This window comes from Mytilus edulis, chromosome 12 (assembly GCF_963676685.1).
Source record: "Mytilus edulis chromosome 12, xbMytEdul2.2, whole genome shotgun sequence".
Lineage (NCBI taxonomy): Eukaryota > Metazoa > Mollusca > Bivalvia > Mytilida > Mytilidae > Mytilus > Mytilus edulis.
This window is the reverse complement of record NC_092355.1, coordinates 33,779,348-33,806,253: the sequence shown is the minus strand read 5'-3', so window position 1 is coordinate 33,806,253 and position 26,906 is coordinate 33,779,348. Positions and strand designations below refer to the sequence as shown.

The 26,906-nt window shown below is 32.6% G+C and overlaps 1 protein-coding gene and 1 long non-coding RNA gene across 2 annotated transcripts in view; both read right to left on the bottom strand.

Annotated features, from left to right (window-relative positions):
• LOC139498309 (uncharacterized) overlaps window positions 1–4,923 on the bottom strand; it is a 78,262-nt gene extending 73,339 nt beyond the window's left edge. Inside the window, exon 1 of the mRNA XM_071286676.1 lies at window positions 4,809–4,923. The gene's annotated coding sequence lies outside the window, so the exon portion shown is untranslated. The remainder of the gene's footprint in view (window positions 1–4,808) is intronic.
• A 3,479-nt stretch (window positions 4,924–8,402) lies between these two features.
• On the bottom strand, window positions 8,403–23,115 carry LOC139498308 (uncharacterized). The gene is made up of 3 exons (XR_011657879.1): window positions 23,003–23,115; window positions 9,538–9,616; window positions 8,403–8,457 (listed from the first exon to the last, which is right to left on the bottom strand). It is a non-coding gene; the product is annotated as an uncharacterized lncRNA (long non-coding RNA).
• Window positions 23,116–26,906: the final 3,791 nt, after the last annotated feature.

The window sequence follows — 26,906 nt, the reverse complement described above, 5'->3', positions numbered from 1 at the left end:
TATCATATCGATCAGATTAAATCCCCTGTACTAAATCACAATCTTAGATTTTGGAGCTGTAACTTGATTAGAATACTCTCAATCAGATCATGTCAAAATTGATGTTAAAACGGAAACATTAAACTTATTGGGTCTTTCCACATTCTGTAGAAATACCTTTTGTATTTGTTCTGATTATTACTCGGTCTTTTCACTTTTCCGTTGTATTTCTTCTGATTACAATGTATTTTTTTTTCTTCCGACTAATTTTGTTCTTCCGGTAAATATTTGTTTCGCAATATGTTGCTTAGATATTTCTCATATTGTATCGTATAGTTCATGCGCTTTTAAATTTCACCCTGCTAAGACGAACAATTTTCTTTGTAAGAGTTATCTCCCCGAACACTGTTTCCCTTGAGATTACATTTCCTCCGTAACCGCAAAAGAAAGCCACAAATTTATTTTATAAAATTGCTCGGTATATCCTTCGCATGCTTTGTCCTATTTTGACCGAAGCAATATGAATACTCCATATGGGAGTTAATTCCCCTTATGCATGTGATATGCATTTTTATCTTGTAAACCATAAGTGAGCGAGATCTAGGGTCTTATGATTTGAGATTCCTGACCCAATATAAGCAAATTATGTCAGGGTCAGAGTCAATGTCATCTTTTAAATTTTGATTTTGCCTTATTTTCAATTCTTTTCAAAAACCGTATAAGATATCGGCAACATTTTTTCATAAAATGAAAGTTGCGACATGTCGTAACACATAAGTGTTGGTTGAAAGGGTACACTAACATTAAATTGGAGTGTTCTCCCCTCTTATTTTAATAATTAGGCATATAGTGATAAAGTTCATTGACCATATATAATTTAGATCTATGGTGTTTTGATTTGAAGCCCTTGGTTTATGACCTTAAAATTGAGCTCATTATGTCATATGTAAAATTGATGTTCTAGATTTTGACCTTTGCTTTTACATCAGTTATATTCATGATAAAGCCATGGTAACTTATTCATTACGTTGCAAGATACTTGGTCATGAAAAGTACTCGGTATCCATATATTTTGTAGTTTAAATGCATTAACTTATAAAATTTAAATACTAGAATTGTCTTTTGATAAAACGGAAGTGGCCAATTATCTCCTTATTGACAGGCAAAATTATACAGAAGCTATATATGTTTGGAAACAGAGTAAAATAAGCCATCCCTTGAGACCAGAAGTAGCACATTATGTCCCTAATTTCACTCTTTAGTATATAATAATATATATACCACTTATTATTCGCATCAGTATAACGAAACTTATGATTTGATGCTATTTTCAACCTTGAGTAAACAAGAACTAGCTTCTTTCAATAACTTTAAAAATCGATGTGGAAAGACCTTCAAATGTTCTCTGATCAATTGGTTTTAAATTTAAATTTAAATTTGTTTATCTATTAACAGTAACACATTGTAATTATTGCGTGAGAGAATATGCTATCAAGAACTTATATCAAAACTATTCATAATCTTTTGAAAATTACTAAACATGATAAATACATTTAAAACGAAAACATTTCAATTTCTTTTATGTTAAATTTTTTATTGATGATCTCATATAAAACATTGGATGAGAAACAGTGAAGAAAATCTGAAGATTTTTGGAAAATAATATTATAACTCAATTGATATAATACCCAAGTCACATTATGCCACGATCGCACTTCGATCTATCTATATAACAAGAGGCTGTCACAACGACAGCAAACCGGATTTATTAACATTTATTTGTATCCTGGCAATATCACAAGAACCATTACTGATAAATGGTGAAAGTGAAAATCGTCAATATCAAATTTGACCTCCATTTTGTAGTCAGTATCAACATATTAAAATTTGAAAAGCTTAGATTTAATGGTTCATGAGTAAATGCAACAACGTGAATGGAAACGCCATTTTACGATCTTTCAAGAACCATAACTTCTGAACGGTAAAAATCGTCATTATTGAACTTGACCTCTATTTTGTCATCAGTAACAAAATATATAAAAATTTCAAAAGCTTTGGTTGAATGGTTCACGAGAAAATGCACGGACACGACTGGAAACACCATTTTTCAATCTTTCAAGAATCATAACTCCTGAACGGTAAAAGTCAAAATCGTCATTATTGAACTTGACCTCCATTTTGTCATCAGTAACAATATATTAAAATTTGGGGAGCTTTGGTAGACCAGTTCATGTGTAAATGCACGGACACGACTGGAAACTCAATTTTTCAATCTTTCAAGAACCATAACTCCTGAATTGTAAAAGTCAAAATCGTCATTATTGAACTTGACCTCCATTTTGTCATTGGTAACAACATATTAAAATTTGGGAAGCTTTGGTAGAACAGTCCATGCGTAAATGCACGGACACGACTGGAAACTCATCTTTTCAATCTTTCAAGAACCATAACTCCTGAACGGTAAAAGTCAAAATCGTCATTATTGCACTTAACCTCCATTTTGTCATCGGTAACAACATATTAAAATTTGGGAAGCTTTGGTAGAATAGTTCATGCGGAAATGCACGAACACACCTGGAAACATATCAAAATTTGGGAAGCTTTGGTAGAACAGTTCATGCGAAAATGCACGGACACGCCCGGAAACTCAATTTTTCAATCTTTCAAAAACCATAACTCCTGAACGGTAAAAGTCAAAATCGCCATTATTGAACTTGACCTTCATTTAGTTGTCAGTAACAACATATCAAAATTTTTAAAGTTTTGGTTGAACGGGTCATGAGTTAATGCACGGACAAAATTTGATTGACGCCTGATGGCCGTCCGCCCGGCCGCCCGCCGTACATCCCAAAATCAATAACCGACATTTTTGTCACAAAAATCCAGTTAAAAATCAATTCCTTTGTATACTGGCACGGACACGCCTGGAAACTCCATTTTTCAATCTTTCAAGAACCATAACTCCTGAACGGTAGAAGTCAAAATCGCCATTATTGAACTTGACCTTCATTTAGTTGTCACTAACAAGCTTTGGTTGAACGGTTCATGCGTTAATGCACGGACAACATTTGATTACCGCCCGGCCGCCCGGCCGCCCATCCGACAGACCGGCCGTCCGCCCGCCCGCCCGACGGCCAGCCGTTCATCTCCAAATCAATAATCGACATTTTTGTCACAAAAATCCGGTTAAAAATGTAAATTTTGACGATCATAGTGCGATCGTGTAGATTGCAGTAAGTTCGCAATACGATCGTACTACGGTCATGTTGAGGTATTTATGATTGTGATTAGCGTGGCTACATGTGAACTTGTTTATAATAATCGTAGTGCTGTTGTGACGAAATCAGATCGTGGCAGAACCGTAGTGATAACACCGTAAGATCAAGGTAAGGTCGCAATGGTCGCCGTACCATCATAGCGAGTGTACTTTGATATCACAGCGACGTTAATACGATCATTACGTTCTCACCAAAACTCAACAACGTTTATACCATGCTGTTCAGACCAAAGTACGATTTGTACACTCCCATGCCGTACCCATCGAGCTTGATACGACAACCATCATGCTCATTGTTATTGTCACATAAAATAATAAAGGCTGTAAAGGTTTTGGATGTCTGTTTGTTATTTGGACCTCGTTTAATCTTGTTCAACGGCTCTATTATAGCGTGAGAGAATATGTTATCCATTGTCATCCACATAATCGCACTAGATAGACCAGCGATAGGATAAATTGATCGGTTTGACATCCCTATTTGATCAGGATTCGTTACTATCAGAACTCACTCTGTATCTACATCTGTACTCTATCACCACAAGCACGAGCTCTGTTAGATTTTAGTGTCATGGCTGGGTTGTTTCCGAGAAATCATCGTATTAATTAGAAATAGAAGGAATGGAACAGTTTATATGTAAATCACATAGAAATTAATAATCCAAATTCTCGAAACACTTCAAAAAATATTGTCCCAACACGAGGAACAGAAAAGTCGTGTGAGGTCACTTGACCGCAATTCGTTTTTGATTAGTTAATAAAAGAACACAAAAAGTCATTCCGGATGAATGATCAATTTCCGTAAAAATATTATTGTGTAGATATTTGTTTATGAATATATCAAAAAAATACTTTTTGTGAAGGCAAAGATTATTTGTAACAACTATAATAATAGTTTAATATGTGAATTAAACCAATGTAATGTATTAGTTAATTTTACTGAATATTATCCCTGGGTATTCAGTGGTAATTTAACAGGGAAACTTGATGAAATGCTGTACACCAAGTTTAATTGTTAAACAGCAATATGTGCAATAAAGAATCAATTATAGTGTTAAAAAAAACAGTTTATATGTTTATATGTATGGAATCAATGTTGACGTTATTGCTCAAAGCGTAATAAGATCGAAGAATGAACGTAGTATAATCGTGGTAAGACCGTGCTATAATTGCAGTAGAAAACGCGGTAATATCATGTTGATATCCGCTAAATCGTCGTATGGTCGCAATAGGAACTTGATGAGCGTAGTAATAACATGACAATCGTAGCAGAAAAAGAGTGAGTACAACATGAAATAGTCGTAGCGGGATAATTGTAGAAGTGTAGATTTATATTGAAACAAACGAAACTTAACAATTTCATGCCGATATACCTGAATTATGCAACTATCTAAAAGTATTTAAGATCTAGGTGAGCGTGGTTCAATCGGGATCTAGTGGGACAGGGGCTTTATTAATACTTTTGATACAATAATGATATATAATTAAATCCCCGCAAGACGTATTGTAAAGCATAAAACAATATGTATATGACTTTACTGACTAATTAACTTACCGGTAGGTCAAATCCAGACGAAATTTGACGACGTCGTATCCAAGGTACTTCATTCTGTAATAATAAAAAAAAAATTATATCTTCACACAAATCCGGCAAAACAAACTTCTAACTTGTTGTTCTTTGACAAAACTGATGTCTATGGTCTTATTTCTTAAAGATAAAGCCAACGTACGTAAAATATTTTAGTTATACTAATAATATTGTTAAGCAAAATCAAATCCGGGTGACAAACAAACTTAAAGGATAACACATCAACCATTGGATAACAAAGCCAGACCAACAACAAAAGCAATAGTCTAGATACATACAACCGGACTGCAGAACATAACTGCTATTTTCGTGGCTTGTTATAGACAATACTGAGAAAGAATTTCAACATACGTGACAGGATACATTACAAACAAACGCAATGTTACTTAGCACAGAACAATACATTTATACATACATTAATAGTATATTACACAATTAAAACAACATAAACACCCCAAAATAATTCACGACAGCACATCAACATGACAACAATGTTAAAATATTATTGGCTGTATAATTATTAGTTATGTTTAGCCATTGATATAGTCGTATGACGGACAGTTATTGGTTCTTATGTGCTGTTGTAGGTTGTTTTACGTGACCGTCGTTATTCTATGGTTAACATGTTGAAATGTTTTATTGTATTGTTATTTATGTATGTCTCTTTTTTGAATGATTTGACATTTACTTGTACTGTAATATTGTCATTTTATTGGTAATCTAACATTGCTATTAAAGCGTGAGGTTGGGCTAGCCACAAAACCAGGTTCAACCGATCATTTTCCTTCATATATCCTATACCAAAAAGAAAAAGGTCAATTTTTATCCAACAGTTCGTTTGTGCCTGTGGTGAATTGTCATGATTATTTGTTGCACTTCGAAGTTTCTGTTTCTTTGTATTCCTCTTATAGTTGATGTGTTTTCCCCGGTTGTACTTGGTTACCCGGAGTGGTGACTTTAGAACATCCGTATACTACTGTCGTCTTTATTTTGCGATGGTGGTTTTCTATCTGAGTCGACAATGTGCATACAAAAAAACTCTGCATATAGGTGCTTCAAACTGCAAATCATACAACTGAAAAAGCTGAACACTTATTTTATACTTTGATATATACATTTATATATATAGAACATAATGAAAAACAAATGACTTTGAAATAAAACAAGATCATGTCAAACCAAAAGGTAAACACACACGAAAATTTGCAACATAAATAGACACCGTGTGGATGAACATTTCCTATTAAAGAGGGTTCTATAGATACCAAACTGCATCGTCCATAATAGCAAATATGTAACAAAATATCAAACCGGACTTACAAAACAATTTACCTAATCGTAGATGTAGGATCAACAAGTAAACAGACATTTACTTGGTAAAAAAGTCAAAATATGCTCAGATCGACATTAAGTACACAGTACGTATAAAAAATAATATTCATGTTTTCTGCAATTACATATTTCACATTTCCTAAATTTTTTTTTTATCTATTCGTATTCAGTAAAGTAATGTGTTATATGCCTTGAGCAATCCGTTAAATATATAGTAGTTTAAAAAGCCATGGAAACAATTTAAAAAGGATATTTACACTTAATGTGGAAAGACAAACACATAATGCAACTGCAAAACAAGGAGAAACACTATCTAAAGACTAGTATACATTCACATCATAGAATATAAACACTGAGCATCACTTATCTAATCAAGGAAACGCTGAGATTTAAGGGAACATTTAACATGAGATTATTCTAGGCACTAAAATGATATAGAATTTATTTGCCAATTAACGTGTCAATGGATAAATACAACTATTTTACCAAATTTTCAAGTGCACCAGGTTCTCTGCATTTCCTAAGTGCCTCTGTCGAATTATATAATGACTCCTAAAGTAAAACAATCAATTTGAATATAATTAATAACAAATTATTCAGAGGACAATCAAAGGATTTCTACATAAGCTTTCTAAGTGAATAATTTTAAAAAAGCTACTTTTGTCTAATGATAGTTTTCTCCATAATAGTACTGATTTAAAACATACATGGTTTCTGAAATAAGGACGATTAATTACTACTTCCCGTTAAGGAAATATCACTTCATGTCTTCTTTGAAACCACAGCGGCGTAACCCGGGTTAGCCCGGTTGGTGTTTCAGTTAGATACACATTTGTTTCATTTGTTTTGTAAATCAGCCAGGGCGTCAAAAGCTATACACCTGCCTCGCCACGTCGGAGCATTCCGGCAAGCAATCAGCCGGTCAAAAGTATGGCGGAAAGCGCAATGTATGGAAAATGTTACAATTGAATGATAAGAATATATTTTTTAATCAGTCTTTAGTGTAATGTGATAAAGGGATGGTCGACTATGATGATAATAAAATACTACTACATATTTTCTTTTTCAAATACATAACATTAATTTGGAGAAACAATTTTATGTTTATATATATATATATATATATATATATATATATATATACAACTCGTCTAAACATCAACCCAACAATGTTAGATCTGTAAATTTGCTTTCGCAAATTTTTGGTTCTTCCCTCGCCGGGATTCGAATCCATGCTACTGTGATATCGTGACACCAAATCGCCTGCACGACCACACGACCACCTGGGCTCTCACAAAAGAGCTTTCGCTGGCCGTGTGTTACTTTTCCTCGTCAGTTTTTAATCTATATATATATATATATATGATATCTTTAAAATTGTCATAGAAATTGAAAAAAAACAAGCAAAAGTCAAATTAGGAATACTTTGAAATGGCGTTGACTTTGACCTCATATTCACAGTTGGAAGCCACAGACCTTTTAGTGACTCTAGGTGTATACGAATATAGATGATTGAGTTAACAAATCATAACGAAAATGTGATTTGGTAAGGGTAGATAATTTATTTAAGATGATTGTCTTCAAGGATTACGCAGTGCTACTGTTTATCATCTTTTCCACGTGGTATAATGTTCTTGTATTTGTCTTTGTTAATTATTAACCTTTACTGTTTATTTCATTTTAGGTAATGGCTAAATACCTATGCATCACAATAATAGTAATTGTGACAAGGGATTATACATTTTGTCAAATCAAATTTTAAAATTGTTACTAGTGATAAATAAACTTACATGTACGAGACTACGTATATCAATATTGGGCTGGTTTATATCATTCTGAAATCTACCTAAAAACAAATAAACGTACTAAAATAAAGTAAGCAGAGCCAAAAACATGTTAACATAACTTATTTTATAATAAGTAACACTATTATAGGAACTGCAAAACAAAAGTGAAACCAAAATGTGAAAAATAGCACAATGATTGTACATCAACTTTTCATTATTGTTTTCTTTTTATCAATAAATCGCAATCGTCAATAGTTGTCTCTACTGGATAATTTTGTAAAACGTTAAATCAACGTTAATTCGAGATATGATATAATCTATCAATTTTACATCATGAATGATATCACTTCAAGGTAGTTCTGTATTCCTTTAAAATCTTTCAGACACCCCTTAACTGATCCAGCGCTTAACGTCTAAGAGTTTTCAATCCAGTCATTTTTTGATATGCCATCCTTTATATATGTAAATAAAATATTTATCCATGTGAATACAGATTTCTGAAAGACAAATTTCTGAAAAAAAAAGATCAATGCATAAATTCCTACTCTAGCGAGTCAAATGCCTTGTGAAGTCTAAGAAAAGGTATGCTCCGTCTACAAAAAGACTCATTAGTGACGCTCGAATCCAAACAAGTTCAAAAAAAAAGGCCAAATACCAGGATTACAGTTTCATACGCTAGACGCGCGTTTCGTCATCATAAAACCCTTGAGTGACGCTCAGAACATTTAAAGTTTTTAAGTGTTGTGAGAAAGAATCAGCTATAATTTTGGTGATTACCTTTAAAAAGGTACCTGATCTATAGTTATCTATATTAAAATAGTCGTTTTTTTGTTAATGACATGAATAAGGGTAACTAATCCTAGTTTCTGTGAATTTGTCAATTGTTTTCATGATGACAATTATTAAAGACATTTACAGCAAGCTTTTGTAACTTGGAATAAAAGATCTGTAAAATACAATTGAAAGAGCATCATTAACAGGTGTGTTATTTTAAAGTTAAAGACAAATTGTGTACATTTCTTTATCAAATGCTGCTGTCAGCTGTACCTCTTTGTCGTGACCTCAATCTATACTCAGTGTACAGTTTAGGTTTGTATTTTTAAAACAATTTTTAATTTCTCTTAATTCTAGCGTAGTTAAAGTATACAGTTTTATATAATATTGGTTTAAGTTTTTGTGCAAAAGAAGTTATTTCTGGGTTTCGTTGATGTTTTGACCTAAGTTTTAGTTTGTAATCTGGATTTGTTTTGTTCTCAATCGATGTTTGACTGTCGAACAGCGGCATACTACTGTTTCCTTTATTAACTGTTGTTAACTGTGTTTCTTGAAAAAATATAATAATGCATTTCTGTTTCATCTGTTGTTTTAGTCTTATTCTTTTTTTTTATATTTTTCAGCCCCTGACAATTTAAAGAACATATGTGTTGTACATGAAGTTAAACCTTGCGTTATAATGGGATTTGCTTTAGATATATGTTTATATGACGAATAGAAAAACACAATATACACATATTTGAAAATAAAAAATTAAGAAACAAAATGTCAATCATACGTATAAAATGACAGACAGTTATAACCTTGACGCTGTGAGTTGACAGCCCAACTATCTCGGTTCCGAACCCCATAAGGATTTTTTCCAGGATACATACTGAACAACTGCAATACAAAGCAAAGGGAAATGATTATTACAGAGCTGTTAAGACTTTTTTTTCTCTCAAACAAAAAAGCCTTCCAAATAAAAACAACGCGACGACGTTTTGATATCTTTCTGATCGTATATGTGGTCAATCGGATGTGGTAAGTCAAGGCAAAGCCAGCCTTCTTGAATATATCTTTACCTTGAGTCGTTTGTTAGAATGTTAGAGCTGCAATTAGTTCATATTGTGAAATTCTACCGTTCTTTTAAACGAATTTAAGGTGGACATATGCGAACGAAGTAAAAAAAAGAAAACTCTATTGATGTTATTTTCATCTCATTAACCCATTTTAACCAAGTTTAATTATATTTTCCCCAATAAATTGAATACTTTAAGACGTCAAGTAATCCGGGATAAATTTTGTCAAATACTTACCGGAAGTACAAAGATATCAAGCAAACGTGAACCCCTGTGACAGATCAAATGAATAACCACTATTAAAAAAAGTATATTTAAGCAACGTTAAGATGAATTTATAAAGACAGGGTCAGTTTAACCTACTGGAAACATAATGCTACGACCAGAAATTATCTAATTACTATAGCCATAAAAAGACATAAATCTTTATCATATACTTTACAAGAAGTATTATACAAAATGAGATGTCAACTTTACTAATAAATATACGTTCGATCCGTTTTCGTTTCTTTTCATAAACATAATAACAAATACATGGGTTGTTGTCTCGTTGATACATTTCCTGTCAGTCCCCTAAAATACACGCGGAACATCGCCATTTAGTCATTCGGGTAGATTTTAAATACATATATAAGTAGTGAAACATGTGGTTGTTTGATTTTATATTTCCTTTGTGTGCTTCTTTTTTATATATAAGTTTGTTTTGTTCTGATTGAAATTTTGACACGTTATGGATAGCTGTATCCTAATATTGACAATTTAACCTAATATGTCTGTTTTGTTCACGCATCGTTATAAATATAACGGAATGTGATGCGACTGTCATACAATTGAGGGGTATATTGCTATAAAACCAGGTTCCATTCACAATTTTTACATTTGAGAATGCCTGTACTAAGTCAAGAATATGACATTATGTTTCCATTCGTTTGATGTGTTTTATCATTTGAGTTTGCCATGTGATTGGGGACTAATCGTTTTTAATTTCCTCTGAGTTCTGTTATTTCACTTGCTTTTGCACAGATAAACAACAAATATAGAAATAACACGTTTTCACTTTTTTTAAAATTCAATGATGTAAGAAATAGTCCACGAATAAGAATAGGGTAAATATAAAATCTAAAAAAAATGTTTTTCATCTTTGCAGGGAGCAAAACGTACAATGTAATGAAAAAATGTGAATTTTGTTTCCCTTTTACTGAATATTATTTGAAAAATCAGTGGTATTATTCGGGAACGTTTAAGGCCTGGTCTTTGATACATCATATTTCATTTACAATCTAAAAGTCCAAAATAGAAAAAAGAATATGACGTGTTCTTGCCAATGAGAAAATCATCAGGATTCAAATGACGTAGATGTAGGAAATGACAGGCAACGATACGGCCTTTAACAATAGGAAAAATCATCACCGTATAGTCGACTGTAACAGGTCCCGAGATAAAACAAAACAAATGCAAAATTTCAATAGAAAGAGAACTAACTAATGTATAGCTTAACACCAAAGACAAAACAACTACGAAAACCATGAATCAACGACAACTACTTAACTACAGGATCCTTAATTGAGACAGGCTCATAATAAAATTGGCGGGTTTAATATATAAAGTTACCCTAAATGGCTAGAATAAAACCATGCGAACGGCAAAAACAACAATATAGTCTATGTAAAAAACGAGAAACATTTATGAAACACACTGTCCAACAAACGAAAACTAATGAACATCAGATTCCTGAATTATGACAGGTGCAAACAAATGCAACGTGTTAATGGTTCTAAAATTCACCCTTGTATGAAACAATTGTGTAACATAGCAACATAGAAGGACATACTGTAAAATAGTAATTGAAATGGCTTAACTCAATCAAAAGATGTATACACACAAGTGAATGAGTAATCGATTACATAATGTAAATACAGACACAATAGGAGAAAGGGTTAAATGCAACAACCGTTTCAGAAAGAAAACCATAACCTTGAACAAAATGACGCCAAATATATTTATGTCCGCAGGAAAATAAAGTCATTTTGTTTAAAGATAAACAGTATAAACGGAGAACGGAAATATTCTTAACAAAATGAATAATTTTATTTTTAGAACAGATCGAAGTGGGAAGTTACAAAAATAACAAAATTAGACTTAATAAATTTATTTTGACCAAAACAGAAATTTTGTTTATGAGCATATCTTATTGTAACACTTATCCTTGTAGTCAATAAATAAGTAGTCACTTTATTATTGTTAAGCTTGTCGTGACACAATTAGTTAGTGAAATCAATACACTTTTGTACGCGTTATTTATAAAAAACAGGTAATTCAATCACAAGGTATGGGGTAAAATGCCCTTCATATCGCACAATGCAAGAGTGACTCTATTCATGAAAAATGTCCGTGTTAATCCTGTTTATGTACTATTTGTTTTTATAGATCTTCAGGGGGGTTAAATTCGTGCCTATCAAAGATGAGTATCAACTTAAAAAGAGAAACTTGATAATCAATTATTTGACAGACAAAACCAAGTTTTTATCTTAATGAATACACATATGTCAAAATACAAAAACGTGTAGGATAGTATATAGAAAAGAAACGTTATCGCTAATAATTTGATAGTCGAAATGAAGTAAAGCATTCAAAGTGGAAATATCATTGATTTAAAAAAGAAATTTCGTGACAACAAATACCTATGATATTATATGTTTACCCTTAACATATACAAATCTATACGTCTATTGAATTTGTAGACCAATATTTTTCGCATTTTTGTGCCCGAAACAACGATCGTTTGAACAATATTATAATAATAATAAATATTTATTGTATGTAAAATACTTTGTTACTTCATGTCAGATAATGCACATTTTCAGGTTTTCGTTTCAAAACACACCTCGGGATGTAACGCAAAAAGACAAACCTTAACATTATATTTTCTACAACATAAATCTAAACCATAAATAATAGCAGAATAACTGTAAACCATCTTATGTTTATATGGCTTATCAATGTTTCAAATGATTTGAACTGTTCATATACATATTTTCGTTGTCTGTCGACGCGTGATGGTCTGTCTCTATGAGGTATGGATGGAACGTCTTCGGAACTCTTCATGACAACACTAGCTGAGTCTACTTATCATAAATACCTCTCAGCTATCAAAAAGACGCTAACAGATGCTTTTATTCAATATTTTACCTGACATTCATTTTCGTTTTAATTCATTTCTTGTCATAAATCCCTAGCAATATCAAAAATAGTTTTCATCAATTACATTAAATTGATAAACACAGAGAAGATCGAAATTTATTTTATGAATCAGTATGTTTGCCGTTTTGAGAAAAAGATAGTTTCAATAGGGAACCAGATGCACCATTTGATGAACGCTTTATTTTTAGAACGCAAAGACATCTTATGTTATACATATTACAATAAAAGATTTACACACCAATATCTAGTTAAATATAAATTCTACCACTGCATCGCGTGTGATACGATATTTCTCCACTCGAGACAGATACATTTTCAAATTTAAAAGGCGAGGCTAGCCGAGCGTTTTGAAGACTTAAAATTTAACTTTCGATTGATTTAATTTGAATATTAATATACAACAGTGAATCTGCAAAGAGTTCTGAACCGCTCAAAACATTATAATAACAACAAAAAAACCATGGAATTAATAAAAAAAATTCAATCACAAGAAATTATACAAATCCATAGTTTAAAAATAATTCCAAGTTCAAATAATAGCCTGTTACTAGTGATTTCAAATGGTTTTGACATTTTATCACTAAATATTCATGCAAATATTTGCATCAATATACAAAAAAGTTAGGATCAAAAACCTAATTATACCAGACTAATGGTACATTAAAAACGTATTTAAATCGTTTAGTGTGTATATTGTACCAATGTCAGAATTGCTTTTATTTTTCCGTTTGTGTGCATTTAGCAATATAGGAAAGAAGTAGTACTCTATAAATAATGTCAGATATGAGGTGTTCCATTATGATTGAAAAACATACAGAAACCCACATTACTCTAAATGATAACTAACAATATAAAAAAAAGACAATAAATCTTTTGATTTACCGTTTGTTATTTAAAATTATCCATTCTTCATTTCAATCCGCATTTCACTTGTTTAATATTTTCATTTTCATTTAAATTTTATTTGATAATTTATGCCGTATTATACATGTTATATACTCGTCACTAGAATTGTAACACAAATATTTGGCTTATTTACAAGAATTTTTCTTTAAATGACCTTGTTCAATTATATATTACATGTCGATAGACACATTTTAGATCGTTTGTTTTGACTTTAAAATTTCTGACAAAGGGCATTGTTCTTTGCCAGAATAAAAATGTGTTTGAACCATACCCGTCTGTGTTTCTTAATCAGGTTGGGAGTAAAACCTTTATATTATATCAGACTTGTATTTGTACTATTACGATTCACAGTTTATAACATAGCTCAGTTAAGACCCATATTAAGAGCATTTAATTGATAAATACAACAACACTTGTCGTTTTTTTTATGACTCTTGTGTTTGTTTAATAATTGTGAATTTTCTAAATACATGAATACTACCGAAATGTTCCCAAAGGACCTTATTTTAAATAAATAAAAATAAACGATAACAACTGTTCTTTCCTAGATTTTGACATTTCGGTTTTACACGGGACTCTCCACACTAACATTTACGACTAAAGGGACCGCTTTTTGTTCCCTATTGTTGATTTTCCGTTTAGAATGCTGATGTCCCGATGACATCATCTTACGGTGTTTATATTTCATAACTTGTTTCCTATGCCCTTGTCAGTTGTGACATTTTTCATTTAAGAAACGTAATCTATGAATTACTGGTGAATTATTAAGTCAGGTATTTTGTTAACAGAAATTACTTAAAACATTTACTTAATTCTTACATGGATCTAATGATTTTTTTTTTGAAGTTTGGTTGTACCTGTAGAAAACTTATTTTAAACGTAAGAGCACATCCTCATTGTTAAGGAGATGTTGTTTACCGTGCCCAGAAATTCATAAATGATCCTTGTTAACTAATAGATCCTTCAAATAAAATTATTCTGAAGGCGACCAATTCAACCCTGTAGTTAGATCATTGATTATTGTTTTATTGGTAGTAATATTGATTTTGTTATCAGTAAATTTAAAGGAAACTAAATATTATTGTTATAAACATTAACACGTTAACTTAATAGATCTTCGAACTGTCGATACCTTTATCTTGGCATTGCAAATGTCATGTTTTCTTTGACTGTTTATGACGTCTTTATATTAAATTCATTGGTTGGTGGATGTGTACAGATTGATAATTTCGTCTAAGAAACATACGTCAAGTTTTAGACTTGTAATCAAGGTCTGGTGTTGTTATATTTTGAAATCATGAGACGCCAGTGTTTTTTTCTTTAAACTAAATAGACTTACAGATGGGTGCAGTCCAAACCTGTACAGCAAGTTAACTTGATAACCAGTCATTTGGACTGGTCAAAGTTAACCTGTGACCGAATTTAGGACTGCTCTGATCAGTTCTAGGACCAAAATCTAGTTAACTTGAAAAGCGGACATGGTCCTAGGACTGTTTTTATGTCTGCCAAAAAGTTAACTTCGAAACAGGTCCGCTATTGATACAAGTTAACTTCGAACCACTCCTGCCGTAAAGTTAACATAAGTTAACTTTAAAACCAGTCCTGTCGTAAAGTTAACATAAGTTAACTTCGAAACCAGTCCTGCCTCAGAGTTAACATAAGTTAACTTTTGCTTTGACAAATCCCATCGAAACCAGACCTGTTCCCAAGTTAACTTTTTGACTGGTCTGCTCAACACTAAATTAACTTGTAACCAGGACCGCTCTACATCGATTTTTTAAAAATATTTTTTAATACCTTTGTTTCGTAGTATAAACATCGAAAATAAAGTAAAATTAATACTTCCGTTATATAAACAGGATTTAATACAAATATTTGAAAATAAAGTACGCATAAAACTTTGCTTGTAACACAAATTTATCTGTGATCTGCCAATCTATAAATTATAAAACGATCTTGGTTATAATGATAACGGGCATTGAATATATATTTTAATACCTATCAGATTCAACCATACATGTATTTGCACTTTATTTAAATTTAACTGTATATCTATGAAAGAACGTATTTTAGATGTTAGTTATACGTCCTTGTTAGTTATATCTCCTTGATCTATGTAGCTACAATCAGCAATATTTTAATTTCAGGATAGAATTTACTATACAAAATGAAAGCATCATTTTAACACATGACTACAAATTTTTGTTCACATAAACTTAGGGTGCCAGCATGTCCTGACCTTTTATTTCAAAATATTAATACGTTACAAAATTTCAGTAGTTTTGATACCTCATGCTGACTTGTACAACAAAATTATTTGACCGCATTGACCAACACTGACCATATGTGCACTTTAATTTGTAAATCTATATACCCTCCTAGTAAATCAGCCATATTTTTTTTATGTCAGGATTCAATGTATAATAAAATGGACAGCAATATTGCAATACAAATACTTGTGGCTTCAAAGTTATTGTGAAACTGCTTGTTCTAGAGGTGGCGTGAATCAGATGTGGATTTTAAAAAATTCCAAAGATCTTTTAGAGTAAATACAATCTGACTCTCTTTAATCTTGTAATAATATTAAAACATTTGACTTTTCTACACTTTTCACAAGTATTCCACATTCCACAAACTAAAAGACACATTGAAAGAGTTAGTATTGCTTTGTTTCATAAAAAGGAATGGCCAACGTAGATACAAGTATCTTGTTTAAAATGGGATAACTCCTACTTTGTAAAGAATCACTCTGATTCAAACAAAAAATTCTCTGAAACTGACAATATCAAGATGCTTGATTTCTTGATTGACAACATATTTGTTGCGTTCGGAGAACGTGTTTTTCAACAAACTGCCGGTATTCCAATGGGAACAAATTGTGCTCCTCTTCTTGGCGACCTTGGTTCTTTATCATTATGATGCTGACCTCATACAGGAACTTCTTAGGAAGAAATATAAGAAGTTAGCATTATCGTTTAACTCTACATTCCGCTATATAGATGTTGTTCTTTCACTAAATAATTCAAAATTTGGTGACTATGTTGAACGTATCTTCTCCATCGAACTTAAGATAAATGTAACAACATATACAGTTAAGTCGGCCTCATATCTTGACTTACATCTATAAATTGACAATGAGGGTCGGTTGAAAACGAAACTTTACGACAAAGGAGATGATTTGAGCTTTCCAATTGTGAATTTCCACTTTTAGAAGCACCATTCCAGCAGCACCTGCATACGGAGTATATATCTCCTAATCGATGAGATATTCCCGTGCTTGCATTTCCTATCACAATTTTCTTGATAGAGGGTGGCTGCTCACAAGGAAGCTATTAAACCAATAGTTCCAAATGGTGAAGTTGAAATCATCACTTCATAAATTCAACGTACGCCATTACGAGTTGGTTATTCGTTTCACGAATGCTATCGGATAGTCTTTAGTTTTCTTTGTTGTGTCATATGTACTATTATTTGTCAGTTTGTCTTTTTCATTTTTAGCCATGGCGTTGTCAGTTTATTTTCGATTTATGAGTTTGACTGTCCCTCTGGTATCTTTCGTCCCTCTTTTTTCAGACAATTTTGTTGATTCTGAGAAGAAGGACACCATATATAGATCCCTTTTACCACCCATTCAAATCGTACACTGTTGTATGCAATTTCAATTATTAACATGGTATCTGAAATACTTTTGACCGTGTACTTGCTTCTAGTATCAACTATTTATTTTCAGGTAAGTACTAAAACTTGTCTCCTTTCAAGTAGACTATTTTTATTGCTAAAGATGTAAGAGTCGCTGTCAATAAAACTATGATGCAACAACAGATCATATCAATATATCATCCGAAAATTAAACAAGAGAACATTTCTTATCATATACATTGACAAATCTGTAAATTTCCCGATACTTTTTTCTTTTTGATTTTTCAAAAGTGTGCACAATACCATGGTTATACCTACCTTACTTCGTTATATGTCTTTACCATGTAAAATGAATCTAGACACTAAAGATGTAAACATGCATAACGCTTAATGAATAGTCAATATTATCATGACGATGAAAGCTTCGTTTAATTATTCTATTTGAAATTCATTCTAAAAAATGTTAAATATGAAAACCATTTGTGCTATAACTGAACTAAAATAAAACAAATGGAAAGCAAATAAAGAGTATATCACGACCTTAAAGAATGATTTTCTGTAATTGTTGCTGTTAAAGTGTAACACCACTAATTCGGACCCGACCAGAAAGCACATACCAGAAAGTAGTACATATTGACACAAAATTGTTCCTACGCATGAGTGTACCTTTCAAAATATGTAGAATATTTAGGTCTTTTTTATATCAAATAAAAGCTGAAGGACTGGTGATCATTGTAGAAAACTTTTTTAATTTAAATTTTCAATATTAAAATAACTGCATAAAATTTTAAAAAGAGGGTACATTTTGTCTGTTTGTCAGATCTGAAGTACCTGTGTTGGTACATCCGAAGTTCTGGGGACCAGTTCTTTCTTATATGCCATTAAATGTATACTGATTTTTTTCAGTACAATACAACATAAAGTGTTTCTTTGACATGTTATGATTGCCACGTTATTCTAACTTAAAACAAAAGAGGTGTGCCTGCTTGAAATGGAGAAATTTAACATAGAAAGCAATGGGGCCATGCATTAGTGGACCAGGTGTACTTCCCTAACACAAATAGTTCGATACAGATTGATTGATTGAATGTTGGTTGGTTAACCTTGGTTTGCAAATATGTCGTGTATATGTTAAGAGCGAGTTTAAATTAACAATCTATAGAATAGTGGAATGTTCTGTATTAAAGGCCATCTGGTAGGAAGATCTGGGAAAGGAGTAGGTCCGGTAATGGCCGATTTTGACCTCAAATTTCAGGTACATCTGACGAAAGATTTTGAACACTTTATAAACACTTACGTGTCTATTTCAGTTGATTCAATTAGTTTTTTCTGAAAGATTGTAACTGATTTACTCATTAAAAACGCTCCGATTCAAGCTTAAATATGAAAAATCTATCAAATAGGTAAAAAAATGTCACTTTTCAGATGATTTTTTTTTATCAAAAATGAAAGTGACCGCATCCGTGTTCATCCTTAACCTTTTTATATGTTATGTAGTATCATCAAATACAACTTACATTTCAACATGTTCAATATTTAGAATGAACACGGATGCGACCACTTTCATTTAGGACGGAAACCTTCTAAAATTTAACTAAAAGGCTAAAATTATGACGATTTTAGTAATTTAGCATGACTCAAAGATGCTATTATCCGATATATGTACATTGCATTGTCTAAAACAGTCCATATTTATGTAGCAAAAACATTCTACTTTCAAATAAATAGCTAAATAAACTCAACATAGATTCCAGGACTAAATTTTATATATACGCCATACGCGAATTTCGTCTACAAAAGACTCCTCATAAAATTTACATTTTAACAATTTTGTAAAACTGCTATAATTTTGGGCCAAAAAGGGGTCTTGCCGGACCTACTCCTGTCTATTTTGGTAAATGTTGGTATCTTGGATAGGGACAGACATTTAACCTTGTAACAGGCCAATGACATACCTCTCACAGATTTGTTTCAAGAGTCCCTAATATTCCTAAACGGAGTTGTTTTTATTTAGAAAATGGTTGCATGATACAGAAAAAAATGAGTGTTCATACAGATGTTTGATGAACTTTTCGTTAAATGACTATGAACATGTACACATGAAATGCAATATTAATCTATGTGGAGTTGTTCTCTTTCAGAATGACCGGTTTTTCTTTTGATGAATCAACCAGGACGATACCAAAAAAACAACGAATTTGTGTTAAGGCATACACTAATGACCTATATACACCCCGTTACAACTCATTTGTGCTTCGCTTCATGCAGTTCAATTTTGTTCTATTGTAACTGGATAATTTTTTTACATCTAATTAGTTATTGATGATTAATTGAGGCGAAGGGGTGTGTATAGGTCCGACGATGCACATTGTCAGGTTTTGTTGCTCGAGATGTTACATGAAAAGACAAACATTAAAAGAATATTATCCATAACATAGCTCTAAACCAAAAATGATAGCATCGTATGTCTATATGGCGTATTACTGTTCCAACTGATTTGTATTGTTGCACAGTTGATTGTTCATATTTAGACGAAACCCGCGTTTTTCATATTTACAATATTCTCATTTAAGCGCGAAAGGTCGATCTGGACGAATGTTTTTTTTTGTGTCTAGAAGAGCTATGCATGAACGTCCGATGAACGCTTCCTGATAACACTAGATTAGTCTTATTATCAAAACTGTCCTCCAGTTATCAAAAAGATGTTAAAAGATGCTTATATTGAAAGTTTTACCTAAAATTCAATTTCGTTTTGATTTATTCATTGTCATGTTTCCCAAGCAATACCAACAAGCATTATTATCACTTTGTTGATAAAGTTGATAAACACAGAGAAGATAGAAATCTATTTTATACATCACCATGTTCACCTTGATGTAACGCTCTATGTTAAGGATGCAAGGATATTTTGAAGTTCTGGTTATTACAAAAATATATTTACAAAACAATGTAACGATAGAAGTAAATATTTACAGAAAAGCGACTAGAAAGGTTGAGATCACATGGTTTTTATATGTAATTGAGTTTCTTTTTCATGAATTTGGTTTTGAAAGGTGCAATTATAGTCAATTGCATTATATTTTTAATTGTTTTTATTGCATGAACACGAACATAAGTAGCTTATTTGAAGCTCTGTAATAAATATACTATGTTTACATTGATAATTCATGTTCAAAATTTGAGATAGTCTTGTTTCGTGTTGATTTGAATCGAATAATAATATACAACGTTGAATATGGCAAATCGAAAGTTTTTAACTGAACTGCTCAGCAAACTGATGGTTAGTTCATGGAAGTAATGTATGGTTTAAGTAACGTTTGCAGTTTGTAAATTTGAAGCCATGTTACTTAATGTCTGTACTGTGTGACTTCATCTATTTTTATCATTATAATGTTATAGTAATTTTTCATATAAATTTTATTTATAGAAACAGGTAATAGGGTTACAATGTGTACGACAACGTGCGTAGAGAATCAATGAATTCTTTTTTGAATATCTAAAATTAAAAATGGCTGTGTACCATTCGTACTCATACGTTTGTTCTTTAGCTGTGCATGGGGCAACGTGGTTCAAGTATAAAACAAACAGCAGAGTTATATCAAAAGGAAAATATCTGTTTATGCCAAAAACATGACAGGCGGAACATTCAATGAATACATCATTGTTTAAAAGAAATACTAATATTATATTAAACACAATAGAAACTGTATTACACATAATTTGATAGTCGGAACGAAGTCAAAATATTAATTAATAATAAGGAGTCATCTTAAAAATATATATTGTGACAACAGAACATTTATTTTGGACATGGTTTATCATTTATATTGTGTGAGTTATAAATTAAATGTTAACAAAGCGTTTGAAATTTTGAAAAAACTAACTTAAAGGCTTTTCTACCTCGGGAATGGATTACCTTGGCCGTATTTAGCAAAACTTAAGGAAATTTTGGCCCTCAATGCTCCTCAACTTCGTACTTTATTTGGCCTTTGTAACATTTTTAGAATCGATGAGACTTCTGTAGACGAAACGCGCTTCTGGTGTAAATACCAAACGTAATCCTGATATCTATGATGAGTATATTTACTCTTTATAATATTAATATTCATATAAAATATATTTTAGTCTATTGGCCTGCTATCTATTTGAGATGAATCTGTTTCAAATATGCGATCTGCTGACATTTATTTTTGTTTATATCCATAAGATACATGGATTTCAACAAAAGTTAAAACACATCGGTCATTATACAAAACGAAATACTGTTTGTATTTAAACGCATTTCCTATAGAAATTTCTATTACGATATATATAATAACGTACATTCCGTTTTGATTTTCACCAACTACAACTAGTAGATGCCATTATGTGTATGAGAATGAACATTCGAGTACGTATCGCACAGTTGATATAATATGCCAGGTATATCGTTCTTTTCATATTTTATTTAAACACATGAATCAATGTAAACAATGAATAAATTACATCTAATGTTCAAATTGTAAGACTAGACGGCCGCCATCATGACATATCGGTTTCAGATACGATAACGGATATGATCTCCTGATCATAGATCTTTTCTCAAATGACACGATATCGAATACTACTAATCAAGGGGTTTTCAACTTCAAGATCGAGGGTGCCACTTGTAGAAAAGGATATTTAATGCCAGTCATATTAACCTCGATAAAAAACTGATATGATAACGTTTTTGGTAAAGCCTCGTTACAAATACCAAGAATATGATTAAACCTGACCAAAAAAAAAACACCACATTTATTACACATGTTACAATCACAAGAAAGTATAAAGCGCCTGAGGAAACACAACTTCAACATTAAATAAATGCTTAAAACACCTAAAATTTAAGACAAAAAAATGAATTCCGATGAAAAAAATACAATGGATTTCAAATTTTACATTGTATTACAAATATTCAATCAAATGTTTGCGTCAATATGAAAAAAGTTAATTTTGAAGCCCTTACTAACAGGCTAGTGGTACATACTCAAATGAAATTTGCTGAAATATTGTATAAGCAAACCTGTACTTTGATAGTACCATTCTTTGTAGAATGTGTAGGTATAATCGTTTAAAAAAGTCGTTTATTCGAATGCGCTCATGATTTCAGGCAATATCTAATCATACCGTTCAAATGTCGTTATCTCTTTAAGATTTATATTCTTTCTGCGGTTTACTTCAATTTGTATGTCACCGGAAAGAAGTAATTAGTAGGGCAATATGAATATCTATTGTACATGTTTCATACTTGTATATTGAACTTTTACGATAATATCCGTTACTTGACAGAAGAAACATAGAAATAATTACTTTCGTTTTTTGTGCTTTCCGCTATATTAGAAAATTATTGTGTTCTATGAATAATGTCTGATATGAGGTGTTACTTTATAATGGAACAACATACATAAACCCACATAACTCTAAATACAAACTGATCTACCTTTTGTTATTTAACAGTTTCCTTTCATCATGTCAATCCGCATTTCACATGTTTTATAAATGGTCGTATAAGCTGCTAGTCAATTGTCTTCAATGATTTATGCCGTACTATATACTCGTCAATAAAATTGTAATACAATATGTTGGCTTGCTTTCAAGTATTTTTCTTTCAATGACCTTGTTCAAACATATGTATCGATTAACAAATTTAAAATCGTGTGCTTAACCTTTTAATTTTCGACAAAGGACAAACGTTCTTTGATAGAATACAAATGTCGGTATTTGAACCATATTCATCTGTTTTACTTAGTCATGTTTGGACAACCCCTCTATATGGTGGTTTTGCCTGTATAGGGGGAAAACCCTTGTATACAGACGATACATAACACAAGTCATGTCTTTTGTTTATATTTGACATGTTTGAAGCAAAGTTGTCTCATTGACACTTATACCACATCTTCTTACATCTACCAGACTAAATCTAAAAAACAACATGGTACATTTAAAGTTTTTACTGGTTAAGGCAGTTACCTGCCAGATTTGATGCACCAATTGATGTAATTGATTTATTATACCAATGTCTAGTTTACTGCAAAACTGACCGAATGTCTGTGATTATCAGGAAGGTTCCACTACGTTATGTCTTAATGAACAGTTGTCTATTTTTAGATTTATCAAATAACTAGAGGTCAGCTATCCCTGTTGTTGTTGATCAGGTGTTCAGATAAGTGCACACTAAAGTTATGTTGCTTTAGCAGAAAACTAGGCATCCCAAATTTTACTTCAGTACAATAACTGCTACATATAATGCTTAAGATGATCACACATGCCGTTTTGTCATCTTCCTGCTTTAAATCAAGTCCAAACAAATAGGGTTGTTCCTCTATATAGGTATATACACAATATAGTGGTCTTGTTCCAAATCTGGTTATACATTAAAACTCAAAACATGTACAAGTTATAGATTTTGAAATGATGTCTGGTGAATTTATATTTTTAAATCATGTTAAGCCTTTTGTTTCCTAAATTAAACTTCTCTCTTTTTAGACATATAAATAGATATAGGAAGATGTGGTGTGAGTGCCAATGAGACAACTCTCCATCCAAATAACAATTTAAAAAAAAGTAAATCATTATAGGTCAATGTACGGCCTTCAACACGGAGCCTTGGCTAACACCGAACAACAATCTATATAGGGCCCCAAAATTACTATAGTCCGGCCGATTGGTGCAGATATAGAGCAGAATTGCTCACTTGATGAGGAAAGCATGAAACTTTGCATAGTAGTTCTTGGTTATATATCCTTTGATTTCAGCTATGGACCCACTCTGAAAAATCCAATATGGCTCCCATTTTCAAGATGGCGGAAAAACGGTATAAAATTCAAGATTGTCCTAAAAGTATTTTATATAATTTCGGAAATTAAAGTAATGATTCTTAAAAAATGGACTTCATGTTCTTGAATTTGTTATCAATTAATTCAAAAGTATAAAACAAATAATTTGGGTATTTCTATAACACATAAGTTGCAAATATAGCTGCATATACAAAAACAAATAGTGAAATTCAAAATGATAATCAATATCATAATGTTACATGTTATTGTAATTGTTCTTTAAACGCTTTCAGTTTTAATGGTTGGAATGAAATAGGTTGAAACGAGTCGATTGACGTTAATATAGGTCGGATAAACTCATCTGAACTTTGAGGCAGTGCCGAGGGCACCTTGTCTCGTGTCTCTTCAATGCCACGTCTTACGTCACTTATCGCGTTTGCATCTGCCGTACCCACTACATCGTCAAATTATTCTATGTAATCAATAGGTGTACCTTTCTTCAGGCGGATTAGACGATTGCCTTCATTTAAAATGGTTAAGGGGCAACTATTTCCTTTTCCAACTACGTACGTAACCAATTTGCAACATTTCAGCGAGCATGGTCCTAAAATGCACTCCTGGTCAGCACTTTTATTAGTCTTAATGGTAACAGTCATGTTTGAATTTGGTAGAACTGTGATGGTTCGTTTTATGCAAACTAGCTAAGTTAAAATCTCGTTTCCACTATTAACAAATGACGCATTTATCTCTTTATTGTTAATGGTAATTGTGGGACTACTCAGGTTTATCACTGCGATCAGTGTGTCCAAAATAACTAGCCTAAGTATAACATCGTCTGTTAATGGCTCTTTGCACACATCCCATTGTATGTTTACTCTATTAATGTCGAGAGTCGTTCCTTATAATCTTCTCAATAACAAGCTGTTAACCTCACCACATAGCGTTACGTTCTCCAAATCTCAATTTTCTACCGGAATTAATTTCTCATTTATTATGTTATCATTGCAGCAGTGTCCACAATCATGCTCACATTCTGGTCATGTGTAGTACCTCGTACTACTAAGCTATTTCAAATGGTTCGTCTGATGACAATATTGGACGAGGCACTGGGCCTCTGTTCGATTGTGTGATAAGATGATGTTTCATTGCCAATAGACTTTGGAATCTGAGTTGTCCTACTGACCCGACCCTTTGCTCCATTGTTGGGGTTAAACTTTGATTTGCTCCGTATCCTGGTGAAGGTGACCGTTGTCTGAAATATTCGGGATTTCTGGAGTTTGTCCGTGGAGATGCTAACCGTTGTTTTTAGGGACTATATGATCTCTAGCTTAGTGGGGGTGTTACTGATCGATAGGCATTAAGCTTGGATGTACCTCTATCTGCCGATTTACCGCGATTGTATTGCTCAATAGATCTTCCACGTTTATATTGATCAGGTGATCTTCCATTGAACTGGTGATCTTCCATGATTTTGTTATCAGAAGAACCGAGATTATATTGATCGGCCAATCCAGTGTGAGGTTATGCAACTCATAATCCAAAGGACTGCTCATATTTTCTTTAACGGTGGTCGATGGTCATCATTGGCACTTTTTTATCCATATATCGCCATCTGGTTTGCTTTTGAGTTTTTCACGTGTTTTAACGCCTTGTTGAATGTTTCTAGGTTCCTCTCTATTACATGCCTTGAAGATTCTTTGTCTTTACATCCTCGACGGAATGTTTTGGTTGCAATCTGGTTTGATCGTCTTCCTTGCTGAAGCGCTGCTCCAAATGAATGCTTTTAAAGGCCTTGGAATCATCATCTGTGTTTACCATGTGAGCGTACTCAAAGCCAACATCGGCCTGGCAATCTGGGGCCTACACACATTTTTTCTGATTTCCCATTGTCATCTACCGGCAGTTCGTTCAAATTGGTAAATGAGCGCCTCCAAAGAGATGGATCCTCTTCAATTGAGTTTTTAAATTTGTGGCACCTGTGGGCTTCGGCTCCGGTCCCTTGCTCAAAGATGATCTTGCCACATGGTATATTCTCTCTCCAGTGAAGAGTCTGAAGAAGAGGTGTTGTCACACTCTTTTTCTTTCCTCTGCCCTTTCCTGGATCGGTCAATGGAGCCAACTTGATGTTATGGGAAGCATATTAGAGCTCCAGAAGCGGACGAGGTTGTCATAATTGGAGTGATAAATGTGGGATTTGCCATTGACTCGACTGGGATGATACCGTAAGTAGGCACTGCATTCAACATTGGAGAAACTCGATAGAATTCATTTGCAGCTAATTGTTTCTGTAATGGTGTGCTGATCTAAACCAAATATTATTGACTCATAGTAGATGGTTAGTGTGCGTAAGAAGACACATAAGCCTTTTGCTGGTATCCTTGATTAGTACTAGAGGTTTATAGTATGTTCTTAAGTGGAGATTGTTGTTGAATAATTTGAACTGTCTCATGCAGGGCCAAGGGCGCTGGCATAGGACTTTTCACTTAAGGCGAAGACACCTTCAACAGAGTTGGCACGGTTTATTGTTCATGCGAACTACAATTGTGGAAAGACCCACTGCATGGATTT